The sequence below is a fragment of the Symphalangus syndactylus genome, chromosome 2, assembly GCF_028878055.3.
Source record: "Symphalangus syndactylus isolate Jambi chromosome 2, NHGRI_mSymSyn1-v2.1_pri, whole genome shotgun sequence".
Taxonomy (NCBI): Eukaryota; Metazoa; Chordata; class Mammalia; order Primates; family Hylobatidae; genus Symphalangus; species Symphalangus syndactylus.
This window is the reverse complement of record NC_072424.2, coordinates 68,695,622-68,711,562: the sequence shown is the minus strand read 5'-3', so window position 1 is coordinate 68,711,562 and position 15,941 is coordinate 68,695,622. Positions and strand designations below refer to the sequence as shown.

General features: G+C 38.0%; 1 long non-coding RNA gene across 1 annotated transcript; it reads right to left on the bottom strand.

The window, feature by feature from the left end:
- Positions 1 to 6,353: 6,353 nt before the first annotated feature.
- On the bottom strand, positions 6,354 to 7,109 carry LOC129463683 (uncharacterized). The gene is made up of 3 exons (XR_008651279.2): positions 7,003 to 7,109; positions 6,586 to 6,656; positions 6,354 to 6,460 (listed from the first exon to the last, which is right to left on the bottom strand). It is a non-coding gene; the product is annotated as an uncharacterized lncRNA (long non-coding RNA).
- Positions 7,110 to 15,941: the final 8,832 nt, after the last annotated feature.

Below are 15,941 nucleotides of genomic sequence, written 5' to 3'. Positions count from 1 at the left end.
ATAAATATTCATTCATCCGTTCAACAAATATTTATTAAGGAATTACTGTGTGCAAACCACACTGGTAGGAACTGGGTTGGGGGTTGGACAAAGGAGAAAATAGATGGATTGGTCATTGTGTAGCATTCAGGGTCCAGTCAGGAACAGAGAAACCACACTGGATATTTCAACAGGGTATTTATTATAGATAATTGATAATGTGGGTGTTAGAGAACCGAAACAACCTTTTAGAAGGAAGGTTGGGGCAACATAGACTTCATAATTTCAAGACGCGGTGCATTCTTGGGCTGAGGAAACATAGGGAAGAACCTAGAAGCTAGAGGAGGGCCCACTCAGAGCTGGGCTCTAATATCTGAGCAGGGGCTTCTACTTAGCAGGACAGGCCTCAAGGAGCTGGGGTCCAGATGCCTGAGAAGCACAGATGCTGCTGGTGCCTCTGAGGGACACTATGAGGTGGGTTCTGGCATTTGAGGAGAAGCTGCAGGCTGGAACCAACTGCTACTGACTGAGTGATGTGCCATCCTTGGAATATCATTTTCAGGAACATGAAGCAAACAGGAAGAAACAATTTCCGTCTCCCTCCCACCTCTTCCTTCCAGTTTCTCCACCTGGTGCCCCTGACAGGAAGCAGCCAGCAAACCAGATGTATGGTTTGCATAGTATCAGCCCCAGCTTCACATGCAGAGTGAAAAAGGGGGAATTGAGCAAAGAGCCAATAGCTTAATAACCAGTACGCATGGTTTATGTTTTCAAATCTAGTAAGGAAGATAAAAAGCACGTGCAAATATAAAAATTAGTAAGCAACCTAACAGGTATAGAAACTGTTGTAAGTGTCCTGTGAAGAACACATGTATCTCCAAGTGGGGAAATCAGGAAAACGTCATAGAGGGGTGGATTTTCACATCAGCCTTGAAACAGGATAAAGTTTTAATAAAATAGAGAAGATTAAAAAAAAACTTCAGGTGGAAGATACAGTGTGAGCAAAGATGGAGTGGTCAGAAATCACAGAGAACAACAGATTGGGAAGTAGGCTGGAAAAATATTGGAGAGGGCTTTGAATTCCAGATTAAAGAATGTTCTGAATTCTTATGAATTTTTAAACACTTTGAATACTTGACCTTGACAGACTATTTGAATTCCAGGAGAAAATATTCCAATTTAGTGCAGAAAGTTGGGACATCTTTTTTTAGAGGAACAAAAACCCACAAGATAAAGCAGATTGTAAATTTCCTCAAAAATCAAGTGACTTTGCGATTCTCTGCACTGGGCAACAATGCCAAGCTCTCTAGGAGTAGCCAGTAAATTGAAGAAGTGTCAGACATTTCATGAAACTTACTATGGTGTTTGGACCATTTGCAGTTCATTTTTGGCATGGTCTATAGGTGGAGACATTTTCCATTTAAATCTCTGCCCAGCTGCTGTGTGCACAATGGTTTAAATGGCACACCAGCTGCGTAATGCAGTCATCTGTCTTTCCTAAACATGACAAGAATACCATCAGTTCTGTGAATAAATATATTTTTTTCCAGTTATGGAGGTTAACACATGGAAGATTAACTTCATGCGGTGTGCCATTAACCACATAGTCAGGGGTGTGAAATGACAGAATCAACCTGGAGTTGAGGTTCTTCATTGGAATCCATGATATTACATAGTGGTGGGCAGGTACACTGGCTTGGAAGATGGGAGGGAAGAGCCCTGACTTTTTGTGGTGTTGGCTGATTTTTGTGGTGTAAATACTCCCACCATGGCCAATTTAAGCTTTCAACCTGACGTCACTGACTGAGAACTTGGGAAAAGATATGCAAAATTGGCTTTCCCAAGCCAGTCTGAGCTAACTCCAGCACAGTGCTGGTAGGTGTTAGGTGGAGGAGGAAATGATGAGATGCAGCCAACTGCAAGAAGCCTAGAAATAAGGACTACAATTTAAGCTAAATGAGAGGAGAGACACAGATGCAGGAACCAACAGAACTTGACAGAAGTATTGAAAGCCCTTGAAAAACAGTGATCATAGGGAAGAGAGGATGAAAGAACTGACCAAAGATGACCAGCCATAGTCAGCTATCTCCCTGGTGGTCTAGCTTGGCAAATTGTCTGACCTACTTTATGGAGGATGAGCATTTTACCCCCTCCCATAGCTGACCCTGATTTTTCCATATAGAACTTGGGAAAATAAGTTGTTGTCAGTTAAAACTTCTGAAGCTAATACATGTGAATTTTATATGAGAAATGAGGCCTATGCGTAACTTCCATTTTTTTTATTTGAGAGATCAAATGTTTTTCCCCATGACTTTGAAAGATGTCCCATTTCTTTTTACTGAATAGGTTAATAGTACAGATAAATTTCTACTGTAGTATTTCTGATACTTGGCCTGACAGTCCTATGTAGTCAATTGCTAATGGCCTTGTTCACAAGCTTGAGTCTGGTAAAATATTTAATTCAGCCATAAAAATGACTACACTAAAAATTAAATTAATAATGATTAAAATTAAGTATTAACTATTCAATTAAATTTAAAAATAAATCCAGGGACTTTTAATTCTCCTTATGGAGAAAAACAAACAGTGTTAATATGCTTGACAAATACTTAATAAATATTTAACTTCATATTTACACCCTATATGGAGAAGAAAAAAGTTAAAATTTGATATTATGTTATAAAACTGTCTGTGGCTGTGCTTTTACAATGCCCTTGAATTGAACTAGAATGCTGATGGAGAATGAGCTTGCATTTTCAATCAAAGAGAAAGCATATAAACCAGAGCCAGGAGTAGGTATGCATTTTCATAAACCAGGGCAGTCTAATCATCTAACACAGTTTCTCATGGAAAGCAAAGGATGGGGTGCCAGCAAATTATTAAACTACATGGCATATTCCCCTCAAACACAGACGTGTGAGCACACTCACAGAGAAGTAGCAGCTGCAGCTGCAGCAGCGAAGGTAGGGGCTAGTGACCAGCTCCTGCCTTGCAAACAATGCAGCATCCCCACCTGGCATTTGGAGGATCGCCTTATGCTTATTCTGCCACCTTGTGTGATGCACATATATTACAAGACAAAACATCTTCAGACACTTGTTCTATTAGCCCTTACTTAACATGCTGTTTTACTTCATTTAAAAAAAAAAAAAAAAAACAAATTGTCCTGCTTCAAGGTTTACCCCTACCAAATCATTGGTGCAGTTGAACAAGTGACTTGACTCCTGAGATATATTTATCTTAAGGGTATTAGCTCATGATGCAAAGGCACAGACACTGGTCCACAAAAACACACAAGGCAAGGGATAGGCTCATAAAGATGTGAGCATGCTCGCACTAGGCTCAGATGGCACTTGGTCTAGGTCACCAACACAGAAATGAGTTGGAGCACAGGGGGCCATGGCATTTATTTCCAGTCTCTAAGAAAGTGACCAGTAGGGCAACCATCCTTGGCATTAGCCCATCTGTCTCATCCACCACTGCTCAAGCCTCAAGGCCAGTTCCCACATGGCTGCACTGTTTTTGCTTTTGCTTAGTAACAGCAGCAGTGATTTGGAACAAGACATTCCAAATGACTTATCTGACCCCTTTGACTCAACGTAGGAGGATGAACCTAACAGCCAAAAGCTGAGCCGCATTTGGAAGTAACAGACACTACGAACTGCCGAGCCTACCGAGCAGGTACAAGGTTACATCTCCCAAACCACCCACTCCAGACAAATTTGTAGTGACAGCAGGCCAACTATCTTTAGACAGAACATAAAGATGTGTCATTCTGATCTGTTTGGACAAGGGAACCGTACTGTATAAACTCTGGTTTCAAAGGATATGTCATATTTAATTTTTGGCATTACTGATTCCTGCTAACACTATCTTAAATACTGCCACACTGGAGTAATGGCTATTTAAATCACAATACTTGGAAAATATTATTATTTTTAATAATATTGCTTCCCCCTGTAAGTGCTGTATTTGCTGATAAAATTGCTCTTTTGATTTTTGGAAGTATATCTGAAATCTTATTAGTTGTCAAAGAAAGCTTATAACGATGCTGATGAGGCGTGTTATAAACATGTGCAGGAAGCCCTTCTTAGGAGGAGGCTGTATCTGTGGAGAGAGGACCACAGCTCTGGCACCTGTCAGGCCTGGGCTTGAACCTCCACTCTGCTTCTGGAACAAACCTCTCCAAATGATTTCAACTTTCAGCGTGTAAAAGAGACATAATAATACCTACCTTGGCAGAGTTTCTGTGAGTATCGGCTATAATAATACATGCAAAATGTCCAACACATCGTAAGAGGCACATGATAGGTGGCTACTGCTAATGTTATCAAGGGCATTCAGTCAAGTGTGCTCAGAAAAACAATTGCAGAGAGAAAGGGAGAGACAGACCAGAATTGTCTTACACCTGAGACTAAATAAGATGCCTAAATCTCATACGTACTTTGATATCCCTGAGAAAATAAGCGTTTTTCCCCCTTTTAATCTTGTGGTTACCATTTATTGACAAGAAATTCACAGGGATGTTATATTATACTATGTTATGTTATATGATTTTATATAGTGCAGTAAAGCTCAATTTGTGAAATTCCTACTCAAAATTTAACAGTATTAGCACTGAAAGCATCGTGGTAATTTACTGGATATTTTCATGGTCCTTATTGCCCAAGTTTCCTGTCGCAGAAGAACTGACGTTGCTGGATTTGGTGAGGATAAGGTTGCTGCCTGACCTGATAAATTCTCTCTTCGAATCATCCCACTGAGACCATTAAGAAAACGTTGTAGAGAGAGGTTTTATCAAACGAAAGCAGTAAGGAACCCTGAACTTTGCATGTGGAGGGAGCATGAGAGCCTCTGCCGGCAGTGAGCATCACCTCCTCCACTTCAGATCTCAGGGACCCAAGAACCCCCCAGGACTAGATTCTGTCCCCTCCCTTAGCACTGTGCACCCTCGTGGCTCTCCAATTCAGACCTGCTCCAGACTGGGAGAGGGGCCTTTCTTAGCCTCCTGAGGCATTGGCAGAACTTTCTGCGTGTCCTGGTTCACAGCAGCAGTCACTCTTTCCCACAGTTGCTAGGATTCCTCACACCCACTGTCATCATGGACCCCCACAGGAAAAATTACCCTCCTCTAAGCACACTCTTTTTTCTCAATTACAACATCCCAAGCAAAATGCCCCTAACTGGCATATTAACAGTGTGCAAGACGCCATTCTCACAACTTATGAAATGCAGGGATGAGGTGAGAGCTGCCTACACCCTTCTGCTCTTTGCCAGCTTGTCCCTCAAGAACAAGAACAACATCTTAATCACTGTGTCTGAGCTTCAATACAGGGACCACATGCATGAGCATAGTTATTGCTTGAATGGCCAGATGAATGAACACAGCCCTATGTTAGGCATGAAGTTTTCCAATAATTATCAGGGTTAAACTGTTCTGTTCTAGCACATATTCTTATTTTGCCTTATCTTCCAGAATGACATCTAGTGATCTTTTAAACAGTTTCTGCCACCTGCTTCTATATTTGTTATCATCCATTTCTTCTCTGTCAGAAATCTTTGTGTTATATTTAACTGGATCCTAAAAGAAATTTAACATCTCTTGATCAGCATCTTTTAATTAGCATATTGAGCTTCCCTGAATGTCAGGGTAAATTGCAGTATTCATCGAAGCTACTAATACTGACAGAATTGGAAAACACTAGAATATTAAAACAACTGGTGCAAATCGAAAATCAATTTTCAGAGAGCCCTTACAAGGTAGGAAAACAAGAAATAATGACCAGAAAAAATTATTTCTGTTCACTTGAAATGTCTGAATCTTTATGCAAAATGATAAATTTTTTAGAAACCCAGGAGGCTTCAACAATGCACATCTACTAATTTGGTAAAGCATGTAATGACATGTGAATTGCTTAGAACACTGCCTGACACATAGCAAGTAAGCAGTCAAACATGTTATTAAAAAAGAATTTTTTTAAAAAAAGCTTACAAATATTTAAGAAGGTCACAAAGAAAAAAAGGTATTAACAAGATTAGAAACTAGATGCACAAAAGAAATAAGAATCTCAAATTGTTCTGCCTTTTAAAACTGTGATTTAATTGGTGCTTATATTACCACAAGGAGACAAGACACCTAACCGGATCTCCATCTCTGCAGAAAATGGAACCAGAAAAATATGGACTTAAATGTGAAGGATTTGTACAACCTAAGGTAAAGATCTCCACAAAGTAAAGATGAATCAACACTATAACAGTCTACCTAGGGAGATGTCAAGATCTGCTCCTAAATATATTTAACGAAAATGTTAGTTGGACTTTCAGATTAAGCTTATTTATTGATGTAACCATATTTATTGATGACACAGAATTGACTGGGATGAAGAGACCTTTCTAATTCTCCATGAAGTTCAAGCAATTGGTGATTTTATGTAGTGAAGCAACAAGACCCCCCAAAAGAGTCTGAATTCCTCTTCCTTGCCTAGAACAGCAAAACAGAAAACAAAACAAAATTACATAATCTGAGCATCAAAAAATGGGCACATCAAGATGGAATAGAGGTTCAAAGGAATTCTGCAAAAACCAGGACAGCCCTAATGTGCTTACCTGTTCTGTTTGGCTTCTAGGAGCATTTGTCTTTGTGGTACCATTTCTGCATTCCTCTTTTCTATCTCACTCTGGTAAGCAAGAAAACCAAAAGTATAGAAACGTTCTTTTCAGGTGCTTAAGAGGGCAAGAGTCTATGTATTCCAAATGTTGACTGCCACAGAGATAAAGCATGCCAAAACACCAGCTATACATGATCTTGCTTCCAAGTCTCTAGGAATGAAAACCTTCCAGATTAAGACTAAATCAGCCAGAAAGCAGAGAAGATAGATTCTGAGCAGTACTTGTTATGGGAGAAGAATAGATTTTTTTATTTTTTAGACTTACAATCAAGATCAGTGGATTCAGACAATTTGGGACTTGTCAGGTTTGACAATGCCCCTTTGTACAGTAGCAAGGGTTCTGCAAATTTCTTACAAGATTCTAGAGCAGTGGTTCTCAAAGTGTGGCCTGGGACCAGCAGAGTTAGAATCTCCTGGGAACTTGTTAAAATACAAATTCTTGGGTCCCACCCATATCTGCAGGATCAGAAACTCTGAGGGTGGAGCCTAACAATCAGTGTTCTAAAAAGCCCTCCAGTGGATTCTACTGCCAGGTGATGTTTCAGAACCTCTGTTCTGGGGTTCTAGGGTAATGGTACACAAGGTTTTCTGGGACCACATTTGGACTCATCCTTAGCCAGAAGAATCAGGACTATCATTTGCCCATTCTAGTCTATCATAATAGAATACTCTAGTATGAAGAACCGAAGGATGCAAGGGAAATAGGTCAATGGTTCTGAATGACTGAAGATAATTAAGAAGATACCAAAAAGGTCACAAAAAATTGTGACATGATCTGCATCAGCACATGATGCTTATACGATGAAATATGACCGAATTTGTTACAGCTGATGTGTAACTAGGTGATGTTGATGTTAGATACATCCTGAAATGAAACAAATCACCTAATAAAAACTGAAACTATTTTGGGAAAAGATAAGACTATGTGCCCTGAATCTTGGCTGTATGCTCATATCAGCTTAGTAATTGATGCAGAAATTTACTAGCTAAATATGAAACAGTGAGCAGACCAGTTATGTTATACATGGCCATTGGGTGTGGTTGGTGTGTGTTAGTATCACTGCTCCATTCATAGAAAAAAAAAAGCCATACGTGTTTCCTAAATCCAACACTGACACTAAACACAAAAGCTACATGTAAAGAACACAAAGAAAAAAACAGAATACACTCTTTGGCACAACACATTAAAACCATAAGTAATATATTCAACCTAAAACCCCACTCATTAAAAAATAATTTAGAAGTATCCTCTTAAAAACAATTAGGTCAATGAGGAAATCAATCTATATAAACAAAAATAGTTTTCCATGTATTTATTACAGAATTTGAAGGCTATATTTGGCATAGTCTGAAGTAAAATATATGCTATAAGGTATATATAAAATTTATTTTGGGGAGTTACTGAGGAGGACTATATTGAAATAAACTATTTCCTCAAGAGCAGCTGTAACTGAAGAATAATGTAAAGATAGACAGATGTTCTTTGTGTACTTTGTGGCCCTGGGATCAAAGAAAGCAAATAGCCCTTTACACATAAACCCCAAAACTCTGTTTTTTACAATTGCAAAAGCAGACCCTCTACATTGCAGCTGCTGACTCCCTAGGAGGTAACTGTTCACGGGGATACTCTACACAGTGATCTAAGACCAGGAGCACTGGGTCCAGTGTTTCTCCTAAGCCACTTAGTTGTTTGCTGGACTCAGACCTCAAAACCTGGGGCCACCTGCTCTCCTGGACCACAATTTGCTTTGTGTAGTTTGATCAGTGTAAGGCAGAAACTACAGAATATCAAAAAACAGACAGCAGTGTTTCTTCTCCTTTGATTTTCCACCTAATGTGAGGCCAAGTCCTGTCTTGATATCACTCATCTTTCCTGTGTCCCAGTGATGGGAGATTTTGATAATTTGAACATTCTGGGTTCTGTAGCTGTTAAGACTGGAGATGAAAATGGACCCAAATAGGTTTTTCCTATAGCCTATGGCCGAGACTCACAGGGAGATGATCAGGAGGCAATTCCAGCCAATTGTGAAATAAGACCCCATTTATTACTTCCCTGGGGCAGGTATCAAAATCTATAGTTATACACAGTCATAACCTTGTGTAAAATCTTAATTGGGGTATAAAGGAAGAGGTTTTCCTCCAACTTACTTATGGAGACATTTGCATCCAAGGAATAAGCAAGCAGGCTTTAAAAACAGAAAAGCAGCTCAACACAATGTGTCAGACCAGACTCTGAAGTCAGACCCGTGGGGTTCAAGTCCTGGCTCTCACTAGCCTCTCTGCCCTGGTTTCCCCATCTGTAAAGGGGGAAATAATACCTATCTCACAAGGTTTTTAAAAGATTAATTGGATTAATATTCATAAAATGCTTAAAGTGATGCTTAGCACGTACTAATTGCATTAATATTTGCTAAATAAATGTAAAGTGGCTTTAAACAGACACTTTGAAGGTCACATATCTATTCCCTTCTCTCTGAGCAAATAAGATGCTAAAATTTTACAAGGGGTTCAGTGATTTCAGCATATCTTGCTTCTCAACAGTCATCTCAGACTATTAGACCTAGCAGATAAAATTAGAAAGAAATAGTAATGCATAACAGAGCCACAAGTCTTAGGTTAATTTAGAAGATTTTTCTCAAGATCTTCAAGAGTCTAGCTAGTAGGGCAACAAAAGGTTATTTAGATACAACAAAGATGAAAAATGAAAAAATATATCAAACTTTCTGAAATTCACAGATCTACTCATAGGCAAACTTATGGCCAAAGGTATTTATTGCTTAAAAAGCAAAACAGAAAGGAAAAATCAAATTAATATTTCAGGAAATCAATATTTAGGAAAAACAAACGGCTTCAGAAAATGGAAAGGTCATAATAATAAAATCAAAAGTTAAGAGAAAAATTGTGGAGTTAATAAATTCAAGCAGTAGCTCTTATAAAAGAGGGGCAGAAACAGTGCAATTAGAAGAAAGGAAAATATAGAAAGACAGTTGCAGAAAATATTTACAAAGTATAAAGTATACTATGGATAATTATAAGAAAATGAATTCAGTAATCTCACCAAAATAGACAATTTTCTGGAAAAAAAACATAAATTACCAAAATTGATTTAACAACAGAAAGAAAACTTTACAAAAACAATACTGAGGAAACTATGAATAGAATTATTAAAGAACATCCCTTATAAAAGCCTCAGCCTATCAACCAGGGAATTATTCCAGACCTTCAAGGCACAAAGAATTCTCCTGTTGGATATAAACAGTTACTGTATTGAACAAAACATAGGAAAATGCTCCATCATCTAATGGAGCAAATATAAAGACCTGATACCAAAACCTAACAAAGTTGGTGCAAAAATGAATATCACATGCCAATTTCACTTATGAATATAGATGCAAAAATCTCAAGTACTGCAGTTTTAGCAAAGACAATTCAAGATATATTTTTTAAAATAATCCACCAATCTCAAGTAGGTTTTAAGCCAGGATTTCAAAGAAGGTTCAATATTGGGAACTTTTTGTTATATCATGTCATATCACTAGACAAAATAACACAAACTAAATTGTTCAATAGATGCTTAAAAGACACTTAGTACTCGTTCCTTTTAATAACATCTTTAAAAGAGAGATAAATGGCTACTTCCTTGGCACTACTAATAAAATATTATCCATAGTAGTCCCAGCATTGTATTTTATGAGGATCTATAGTATTTTTTTCCAAATGGGAGTTCCCCAGAGCACTGTCCTCCAAAATGTTAATATGTGCAGTTTTTTTCAAAAAGAATGTAGGAATCCCTTGTTCAAATATGTGTGGAAAATGCTGAGTTGAACAAAGTTAAATATATATCTGATGGCAGGACTTCTTGGAAACATTAAGACGGTGTGAATTCCAAATCTCAATGGAATGCAATGTTTTTTTGCTCAAAGCACTGGTCCTCTCAGAACACACTTGTGAAAATGTTGTGCTAGAGGGATTCCTTTTACATTCAAATAAAACAAAGATGCCTGTTATCTCTATTATTACTTATATTGATTTAGAAACTCTGGCTGGTAAAAGAATAATGCAGAAGCAGACACAATACGTAAGAATAATAAAGTAAAAAAATACAGAAAATATATATCATATAATTATCTATAATTATATTATCTATAATTATTATGATTCATGAATATTCACAGTAGCAATAAGACACATAAAACTCACGAATGTTCTGAATGAGAAAGATGGGCTATATGAAAAAATATAAACGTTTATGAAAATAGAAAATATTATTGTAAGTGAGCAGGCATATGATATTCCTGACTGAGAAGGTTGAATATTACAATCAAATCCTATTTGCATTTTCAGGAGCTTAGAAAGACGACTGTCAAGTTTACCTGAAAAATATAAAATGAGACTAGGTTCTTTCATACCTTGATGGTATGATTTAAATTACTAAATTCTTTTGGAAAGCAACATGATACAGCAAGTCAAGAGCCTTTAATCAGAACCACCCAGAAGTTGCACTCTGGAGTTCTAGCCAAAAAAAATAACAGAAAATATGTAAGCATTATGCGTGCAAAGATGTCCCACATTCCATTATTTATAAGGGCAAAAACTGGAAAGAGCCTTAATGATAAGAGCTACCATTTCCAGATCACGTATTGACTAAATGCATGACAGATTTTACAGACATGAAAACTGAGGCTCAGAGAGGAGAAATAACCTGCCTTTGACCATGGAGCAAAAAAGTGGTTGAGGCTGCATTTAAGGCCAATTTCCGGGCAAAGTCCATGCTCTCTTCATTGTCCCATGCTGCCACTAAGGTTATAAAAACAAGGGACTCTTTAAACAAATGTTCCTCATCTATTCTTCAAGGTATTATGACTCATCACAATTAAGATGTTGAAGATGTTGTAGTAAAATGAACAATGTTTATAATATAATGTAAAATGTAAAGAAGCTATAAGTATATATGTACACTGGAACAACTAAAGAGGAAAATCCACAAGTCCAGAAAAAAGATTGGAAGGAAACTGCTAGTAGTCTTGTGTTAGCATGGAGACTTGTGGACAGTATATTTTTTCTTGTTTCCAATTGGGTTGGTAATATATTACTTTTATCAAACAAAGATAAGCTCATAAATTGAAAAAGGAGTAAAAACATTGTAACACACAAGAGTAAATTTCATGAGAGAGAAGAAAGGTGCCAGAGATGTGTCTAATACAAGCTGTGTTTCTTTCACATCGACTTGTATGACTTTATACATATTAGGAGCTAAATAAATATGTGTTGATTAGATTGAAGCATATCCACATATTATATTTAACTTTTTGCAAGAAACTTAATGCTCACCAAACAGCTTTGGACAAGAAACAAAAACCTTATCTGATTGAAATTACAAGGGAGATAGGAAAAATACAGCATCCATTTTGAAATTTGGTTTCAACATTGTATTCTATTGATTTTATAATGCCCAGAGCAGCTAAATGCAACAAACACATAACGTGCTATGCAATATAGTGTCTGAAGTTACTTTGGTCATCACCTAAATTTCAGAGAAAAGGTAGGGGACATGAAGACACTATCAAAGAAAATTGATTTTTTACAGCTAATAACCTTGTGCTTGGTGGCGGAACACAGTATCAAAATCACCATTTTGTGTTCAGATAATTTCACCAGCCTTCCCTGCTGTTCCCCCGACACTCCCACAGCTCTCCATCTGCCGCCAGCTACCTCCTGCTCCTACACATTCTGATGACCGCACAAGTAGGGTTCAAAACGTGACCCAGTAATTTGTATCGCATCTTTGATCCTCAGCTCTGTTTCCACTGTGATAGAGAGATTAAAGTTTCAGGAAGGGAAAAGTGGTGACTTATCTTTCAGGGAAATTGAATTTTTCCTACTAGAGGTGAGAACACTTGAGAGGACCCTTTATCCCCCATACAACATTTCCCCTACTTTAGGAAAACAGTTTGGCCTGGAATGGATACAACATACTCTAGATACAACTCCCAGCTCTCCTCTGGCAAGGTTATTTATTACCAAATGAGTCCTCCTCCCAGGATTAGATGAAATAAGCCCAACACCAATAAACTCTAGAGAATAGTCTTAACATCTGGATTAAACCTGCATAAAATGCTAAGAAACGCTGAACTGCAGTCAGATGCTGGCAGTCCCCTTGAGGAGAAGCATCCCCAAATATCCACAATAAAGGGAGGGCACCGAGAAGAGCCAGATGAGTTACTGACGAGCTTTTTTCGTGGTTTCTAATCTTTACTTAATCTTTCACTCATTTCCATTCATTGAGCTGGACTGACCAGGCTGTGGTGGAGACACAGGGTAAGAGGGGAGCCAGTCTGTCCGTGTGAGAGAGGCATGTATAGAATTCCATATATACAGAACAACAAACCTCAGAGTTCTCACTGAAGAGAGAGGTCAAGACATCCCAGCAGTGCATTGAAAGATGGGCAGTATTCCAACAAGACTTTTTATTTTGTCTTTCAAAACAAAATGATTTAACAATTTTAAGAACTAACCAGCTACATGCCCAACACTGAACCAAGCAGTTGGGAGATAATGAGCTTAAATAATGTAGTCACTTCATGAGTTTCAGATTTCAGTAAACACCAAAAAAAAAAAAAAAAAAAAAAATGGAAGTTTAGAACAAGAGTCAGGGGAGAAACAAACAGAAATTGTGGACTGAGCTAAAGCCAAGAGGATTTTTAATATATTTTTTGAAGATTCAGGATTATCATAAGGAAATACTCTCATGATTGCCAAAAGCAGAAGAAAAGGAGTAATAAACAATCAAATTCATTAGTGGAAAGTACCTATTACAGACTTGTGCATCCATTACTATTTACTCAATTTACTTTTGAATAAATAATTGTTATTTTAAATTTTCCATTCAAATAGTATTTGCATGCTCCTCCTTCTCCATCCTTCTTCTGATTGATGTACCTTCCCTGGACTCATTCTATCCTCCCCTAGACCAAGAATCCCACTCCCTGGGGCTGATATCACTTAAGTATTCCTCTGATATAAGCACTCTGTATCAGGCATAAATGACAAATAGACTTAGTCCTCTCAGAAGGTTTCTACAAACTCATTATTGACCTCAAGGGTAGCAGTTTTTAGAAATAACCATCTTAATGCAAATGAAATTCAGGAAATCTCCGTCATTTAGACATGTTCTGTAAGCATCACCCTCTACTAGCCCTACACTCAACTCATGAGCTCTGTGATTTTGCACCATAGTCAGTTTCTCATAAAAACCTAGAACCCCAAGAGTAATACGAAATTGACATCAGCATCAGAATTCTTTTGATGTTCTGGATCTCTTCCACTATGTTTCTTAGATTTCTTCATTAATGTTAACTTTGTTTCTAAATTAATTTTATTTATTTATATATTTATTTATTTATTTAGACAAAGCGTTTCACTCTGTTAGCCAGGCTGGAGTGCAGTGGTGCAACTGTAGCTCACTGCAGCCTCAACCTCCTGGGCTCAAGTGATCCTCCCAACACAGCCTCCAGAGCAGCTGAGACTACAGGCACATGCCAACATGCTGGCTAATTTTTTTTTTTTTTTTTTTTTTTTTTTTGAGATGGAGTCTTGCTCTGTCACCAGACTGGAGTGCAGCAGCACAATCACGGCTCACTGCAACCTCCACCTCCCGGGTTCAAGCAATTCTCCTGCCTCAGCCTCCTAAGTAGCTGGGACTACAGGCACATGCCACTATGCCCAGCTAATTTTTGTATTTTTAGTAGACACGGGGTTTCAGCGTGTTGGCCAGGATGGTCTCGATCTCTTGACCTCGTGATCTACCCGCCTTGGCCTCCCAAAGTGCTGGGATTACAGGCGTGAGCCACCACATCTTGCTGTGTTGCCCAGGCTACCCTTGAACTCCTTGGCCTCCCAATGTTCTGCAGTTACAGGTGTAAGCCACCATGCCTGGCCCTAAATTAATTTTAAAAGCCACACTTGCCACAAACTATAACTTCAGTTTCAAACAATATAAAGACCTCAGAGATTCCCAATTTTCTGGGTTTGTTTTGTTTTCAAAACAAATAGCACTGGAAATTAAAATGACTTTTTTTATTTAAAATCCCAGCACAGCTTAAACTGAAGAAAAGAAACTAGTAGTACTCAGGTAACCCAGAAGTCACATTTGCAACGAAAAGAAAAAGCAAATTAGTTTGCCCTGCCACATCTAGTTTAATAGTATTTTCCCACACATAAATTAGAAATCAAGAAAAGCAAAGACTGTATGTGATAGAGATGGATATGCTTCAAAATCTGTGATCTCAGAAACTCTGCTCCAAAAAATTAAGAAGATCTAAAAGAAGCATAAGACATGGGTCTAAAACTATTTATAATATAGATAAAGATGTTAATACAGCTATATAGACATAGCTGCATAGACAGCATTCTACCAATGACCTATATTCTGGATTTAAGGTTGTAATTCAGGAACACTTCAAAATGATCTCTAAAAATAAATGGTAACTTTCATGTATAATAGCAGTGGAGAGAGTAAAATGTACTATCATTGCTAAGCTAAGGAGGGATTGCCCCAGCAAAGAAGGATGGCCCCTCTGTTCCTCACGAGGGGCTCCTGTGTGATTATTATGTGTGATTATATACACGGAGGTGAAGGGTAATGGATAATGCTCTCTCCCAAACCTTGTCATCAGAGCTGCTGTATTAGAAAATTCTGGGTAATTGATCCAAGGGCAGAGATGTTTAATCTGGGGCAGCAATGAAGTCAGCCTAAGAGATAAATTAAGGTGTCCTTAGTCTAGTTAAACTCTGTCCAAAATTGCAATTACACTGATGAGAGGATATAGCTTCATTCATTTTCTCAAAGAGCAAATGTGGATATTACTTTTTCCCCATTTGGGAACAAAAGAGAAAGGGAGTCCGTACACTCTCTGTAGAGAGATTTCCCACATTTATCTTCTCTTTCTCCATTGGCCATGTTGACAGCAATGATGCAGTAAGAAGCATACATCTCCAAGTTTACATGAAGGGCGAAGTCAAGCAAAGAAAATACTTTTAATTAAGAACCAAATGGTACCTTTAATTATTTCCAATGTTATAAATAGGATGAATAGAGAACCTGTGGCTTAAATAGGAAATCATGATTCAGAAAGGTGGTTGCTACATAGCTGTTATGAATTCCTGGAGCCATCTAGAGGGGAAAGAAGGAGAAGAGGAGGAGAGGAAAAAACCAGGACTCACTTTCTGAGCATTACCATATGATAAGCACCCTGTCTCATGCTTCACACATCGCATGTGCTATTATGGTATGGC